The 6393-nt window shown below is 35.1% G+C and overlaps 1 long non-coding RNA gene across 1 annotated transcript; it reads right to left on the bottom strand.

The window, feature by feature from the left end:
- Positions 1-688: 688 nt before the first annotated feature.
- On the bottom strand, positions 689-5261 carry LOC128585346 (uncharacterized). Its single transcript, XR_008380032.1, has 3 exons — positions 5157-5261; positions 3750-3840; positions 689-1029 (listed from the first exon to the last, which is right to left on the bottom strand). It is a non-coding gene; the product is annotated as an uncharacterized LOC128585346 (long non-coding RNA).
- Between the last annotated feature and the right edge of the window lie 1132 nt (positions 5262-6393).

Genomic DNA, 6393 nt, shown 5'->3' on the forward strand with positions numbered 1-6393 from the left:
ACTATCCAAATGATGTACAATAAAAACTACTTGACATAAAATCCTTCTAATAACTTCAGAGTCTTTCAAAATTCAGACATTTGTGTATTGCCTGCTATTCAAAGGAAAATTATTTGCACCATTTTGTTGTATTGATTTATCTTTTTGGTTGTTTCCTGGAGAGAGTCTATTATGGAACTGAAAGAAACATTTAACAATCACTCGCTCTGACTCTCAGTAAGAAGGAACTGTTATAATACAATTATGGATAGAAGAATAAAGAAAAATCTGCCATACTTCGGCTGGTCAGTTCCAGCTATGTTTTCAACTAAAACTATCTTAGGAGAAGTTACAAACCAAACATTAAATCTATAGGAATGCCAGAACTGCACCCGCCTTCACTTTCTATTTCTACATGAATAATTTTCATAAAATATTTCATGACAAACTTTACATATATTCAAGTAATATTTTGTTCTTTATAAAACTTTGTTTTGCATTATTCAGGATTGGGTTAATAAGTCTGAAAAGGTTGGTAAATTTGAACACAATTGTTTGAGTCCTTGTGTTGCTTTCCAAGTCCTGGATGTAGAAGTGGTTCTTATCCATTCCCGTTTAGTTAGGTCAAATTTTCTCCACTTGTCTATGCTTCATAGAAACTTCACACAGTATTTTCTACTTCCCCAAATCTGAATATTTCATGCTATCTACACTAACCTAGATAGTTTTAAGACTGTCCCTTCTGTATCTCATTAAATGTTTCCAACATTTTTTTTCACTAATATTTAAACAGTTTAAAATAAAAAAGGAAAAATAAAAGAAATAGCAATGTCCTTTCAGGGATTGTGAAGGTCTTGTCACCCTTGAAATAAATCGGCGGGGTGTAGAGTATGCTGTCCCTTCATTGTCCCATCAACCTGCGAACAGCATGGCAGCAGTCATTTACACACCAGGAAGACGGAGAGTCCCCAAACAGCTGCTGGCTCCCTGTGGCAGTTTGCTCTCCCAGTATCAGCCAGAAGTATTTACATCCTTCAGGCTTTTCTTGCCCTGGCAGAAAAATGGATAATGGAAGATGATGTGGATGACAAAGTGCATGGACTCTGAAGCTGATGAAGAGGAGAGAGAATTTGACAAGAAAAGCACTCCTGAAGCTTCAGTATTAGGAAAAATCTCACACATGCACGCACACATGTGTAAGTGGAACCCTTGGGTTGCCTCTGGGTTACACGGCGCTCTCTTCGCTCAGGCTCGGGCCACCTTATCTATTCACTTAGGTACCATAGTAAAAAAAAAAAAAAAATTCAAGAAAACATGGACACATAAAATATATTAGTAGGAAAAATTATGACCATTTTTCCTGTGTTTGAGGTAGATTTATGAATCCTTACATTTTCAATTTCCATTTTTTTCTCATCTTTTAAATCATTATGGCAAACGATCATGATTAACAATTGCTTTTCTGTAACATAAAAATAAGTTAGATTTAAAAAGTAACCTAAACTTAGATACACTAAAATTCTGGCATTCTGACAGGCTGCATTACACCTTCACCTGCGAAGGAAACCAGCAGAAAGACTTTTGGATGAAGAATTGTGGAACACGAAGAGCCCTGGCTAAGTAATCAGAAGAAATGAAAAATGGGGAGAGAGTGTGGCGTCCGGGTGCAAAGAGAACAGAACACGTTTAGTTGATGTGCAGCGCTCACGAACTGCTCACCTGCCACTGTTCTTCATTCTTTTCCTGTAAATCTTTCCCATCTCCGTGCTTGCCTTGTGTTTTAGTCATTGTTACCTTTGTAGGTTCCCCCAAGTACCTGATCTCCAGTTAGGTGTTTGTTTGGGGAATGAAGCATTTGTTTCTTTGCTTCTAACATTTGTGAGTCCATCTTTCTGTGAACTCTTCTGCTAAACACCTATGACGTAACTGACCCTGTGCTAAGACAAGGGCCCAGTGAGGTAGTCGCGGGAACATCGCAACACAAGATGTGCTGTGTCTCCCGTACGTCTATGGGTTTGTGGCTCCTGTCCTCTGTTGATTTCAACTCAGATGTATCCAGTTGCCTTTCTGAAATTTGCCTGGTTAAACTTCATTAATGCTTCAAGCTAAAACATTATTTTCTCCAAGTGAACTCTTTTGCACTTCTAGAGCAGTTTAGAAGCATACAATCTTGTCTGAACATATCTTATTAAAAACCTGAATATCTAGTACCTAATACTAAGAACACCCCTAAGTAAGTGGTGTTCAGTATACCTGTGTAGTTACTGTCTTAGCGGGCTTTAAGAAATATGAAATGAAAAGTAGTAAAGGTCCTATTCTTTTTATCATAGTTTTATTTTCATGTTTCAAAGAAAGCATTACACATTATAAAGCTAATAAAAACAGAATACACAGATAAAGGAGATCAAGATCCTATAAAATATAATATATAAAATCCTCCTCCTTCTTTCCCCAATTTTTCATTCATTAGATAATAACCAATGGGAGAAATTTTTAAAAGGAGAACGTGTACTCAAATCCATTATAATATCTTTTACTACTTTTTGTTTGAACATATAAATGAAAAGTATCCTGGTGGTTGAGACTAAAAAATCGTAGGTATAACAAAGGTGAGCTAAGTATGTATTGATTTTATTTAACAAGTTGGACAATTACCCATGTTTCCAAAATTCTAAGTACTTTACTCAGCATTCTTCAACCTGAGAGTTATAAAATTATTGTGAAAGTTCCTTAAATCCAGCTTACACACAGGTCTGAGTTTAACCTAGGCAACCACCTTGCCTGGCCGTGCAAAACACAGCAAACCTTTGCTAATGCATTCAACGAACTCAAAGGCAAAGCTGGAGATCAGCGCCTTGAGCCAGAGACAAGGCCTCTGTGTCCAGTGATTATAATATTGTTATGCTACTAAGTGGAAATTTTGTTCTTGTAAGAATATTATCTCAAGCTATTTCTAATTATTCTCCAACAACAGTGATGTGTGCTTACTATTTAGAAAAGATTATCGGTCTGCCTCTACTATCGCCAAAGAAGTCTTAAACTCTGTTTACAAAAACATTTTTCTTCTGAGATCATATTTCTAGGCAGAGTGAAGCAAAAAGACAAATAACCTCTTCTTGTCATTTGTTTAATGTGATTATTAAATATGAAAGGTAAGCAGAATAAATTGCTAATTTAATATTTTTACTCTTCTGTCTTCTGGGACATAAGAAGATTAGTAAAAATAAACCATTAATAATGTAACGGTATCACTGTTACAATTAATAACAATAAAATGTGAGTTTAAATCATACTTAGTTTTCGGCAAGTCAGATGAAAGATATGTACAGCAACATCAAATATTATCTGTTTCTGGAGCCACAATAATTTTTAAAAATTACTATTTTACTTCTAAAATTAGAAATAGCTCTTTAGCTACATGTAATAAGCAGGCTGAAAGAAGATTTTATTTTGATAGAAAGAAAATAATTTCTAATTTTGAATGGATGTTTTGTATATTATATTTATTTCTCAAGAATATAACAATATATTACTCTGGATATGACTATAAAGAAACAAGATGAGTTTTCCTATGTGAATCACCAAAATAATTGAATTATTCTGCAATTATAGTTTATCTATTCTTTAGTGCTCATAGTTTTTAAATTAAATTTCTAATACTTAAGATAACTTTCTAGTACCTGCACATAGGTTTCATAGTTTTGGATAATGTCTTATGAAAGTTTCAGTCTAATCAAAATAAAGATATTTTGGAAATAATGTATGCTCACCTTTGATGAAATTTTTTAGTGCTTTGTCTTGGAGCCTCTTGATTTCCACATTTGACAAAGGAAATTTTAATAGTTCACCATCATTTGCAACCTAAATATATTTAAAGTATTGTATTATATTATTAGTGCAAGATATAATAAGCAAGGAAATTCTATCAATTTGTCAAAAGTTTATTTAGATTTTCTTTTCTAAAATAGCTGTTTAGTGAAAATAGATACTTTAAAGATTTGAAATTAAATGGTGACTTTTGAAAATAAAATCACTATATAAATTTAATACCCTTCATTGTTTCATGAATGTATTCTTTATTTTCCGATAATTAAGATACCTGATAGCTAACACAATGTTTGTTTCATAAAAAACACCCACAAATGTTGATGATCAGGGGAAAAACCGTGATCCAATAGTGAGTTGGAAACAAAACATCTGTGTGTTTCCAACAGCAGCAACATCACAACGGCAGCTCCCTGCATGTCGTTTAAAATAAATAAAAGTCAAAAAGAGAGGGCGGCAGAATCAGAAAATGCAGCACCAACCGACAGCACACTGACATTCTTGTTTCTATTCTGTTGAGATCTTCTGTAAACAAAAAAGGATGCGAGAGGTCATTTACCCCGTGGTACAAAATTAGAAACAAGCTGGTTGTGGCAGCAGTGCATAGTGTCTGCTTGTATAAGGAATGTATATCTGAAGATAATTGTCAAATCCTTTAGCCAAAAGTAAATCTCCCATTATTAGAAAAAAAAAAAAATTTATGGAAATGCAATTTGTGCGTAACAAGTGCATAGCTGACATTATTTCTACTATCAAAGCCTAAGCAAAATTCTATGATTGCCATTAATTCTAAAATGTTAAAAAAAAAAAAAATGAGGGCTTTGTTTCACAGTAGCAAGTGTTGGCAAAAATGAAATGTTACTTCCACAGCATAAAACTGACAGGCTTTTCACCTTTTAGAAGTGCAGACTATTATTAACATTTTAGATATAAAACATGCAAAATTTAAGAGTCAAAGTTTGAGTGAAAAATTTACATTTATAGATGAGTAAGTATATAAATAATTGCAACAAACTGCATAATAGATAATGCAGTTTGTGTTAGCTGTTGTCACTTATTTCTGTGATGGACGCCTTAAAAGTGAGTGACAGATTGATGCATATTTCCTGTGTCTGACTTCCATTTTTCTCTCCTGTATTCTCATCTGAGATTATACCTCTTTCCTACCCTGAATTGCAGGTACACAAAATACTTCAGGTGATTCTGTCCACTTTTCTAATGGAAAAGTAGAAGAAAATTATGATTAATCATAGAACCAGATTATAGGTTTGAGCACAATTTTGAGATTTCTCTAGCACCTGCTCTGAATCAGGTTTTTCTTCAGAGTCATTCTGCTTTTGTCCAAAACTTACCTGAGCTCTTCTTAGGCACTGAGAACCTGGTGTTACTTCAGACACACATCCTCCCTGGCTATGATATTCATCCAAGAAGAAAAAAAAAAACCTTTCAAGTCACAGTCACATGAGGACAGTCATTTTCTGGGGATTAAAATGGAAATGGAAACGTAAAAGGTTGGTATTTTCTTAGTTGATACCCCATTTAAAAATATGTTTAACATAATAGTCCAATTTAGAGGAAAATGCTATCATTATAGATGTAAGATAGTAGTCTTTGATTCTTAACTGTATATTAATCTCCATGAATACAAAGTATGTTCAACTGCTAACCCTGAGTGTCACAGTCTTTTCATATTAAGCCTCCTGCTTCGCCTTTGCCTCTCTCACATACTAAAAAGACCCCATAAGGAGTTGAGAATCTTTTAGGATTATACCATGTCACAAGAAATAGTCTGCATACATATACTGTAGTAAATATATAGATTAAAAAATGTAACTGCCTCTCAAAAATTATTTTAGATCTATAAATAAATCACCATTCCTATTCCAGCCAACAGAAAAGAAAAGGAAAAGTCAGGTTTCTCCACCGGCACCCTCTGCATTCGCAGGCTCACAGAGGTAGGTGGGGAGCGGCTTTGGCTTTGCAGGCTCCTGTTATTCTAGGGATTTCATCCATTCACCTGTGTGTTAGTGAGTCATTAACTTCTGATACAGAAATGAATTTGAAAGAAGCTGGACCTTTGAGATACTGAGGGTGACAAGGGGGTCGAGGAAGGAGGTAGAAAAGATACAGCTGAGCAGGTCCTAAAACATATTCGTATTCCGAAAGCTGCCTTGGGAGCCAGTCACCACTCACAGTGCAGCTTTTTAATCTAAATTTTAACGTGGAAGTGGCCCCTGCTGACTGAGAAGTGTTATAACACCAAGTGGCCTGGTGGGGGCGAAGTGCAGGCTTATCCCTTGGACACTGGACTGCCCCATCATCAATGGGAGACCCCAGGGGGCCACACTTCAAAGGGGAAGCCCCAGAACTCTGGTCAGGCCCAGCCCCTGGAACAGTTTTCACCCTCAGTTGTTTGGAATTGGCTTTCTTTTCTTTTTTTTTTTTTTATTAAATCATAACTGTATACATTGATATGATCATGGGGCATCATACACTCGCTTCATAGACCATTTGACAGGAATTGGCTTTCATGTTATACTCTCACTTAAGAAAGTCAAGAAAGAGCATTAGACCCAGATTTTGATTAAA

The sequence above is a fragment of the Nycticebus coucang genome, chromosome 5 (genome assembly GCF_027406575.1).
Source record: "Nycticebus coucang isolate mNycCou1 chromosome 5, mNycCou1.pri, whole genome shotgun sequence".
NCBI classification, from domain to species: domain Eukaryota; kingdom Metazoa; phylum Chordata; class Mammalia; order Primates; family Lorisidae; genus Nycticebus; species Nycticebus coucang.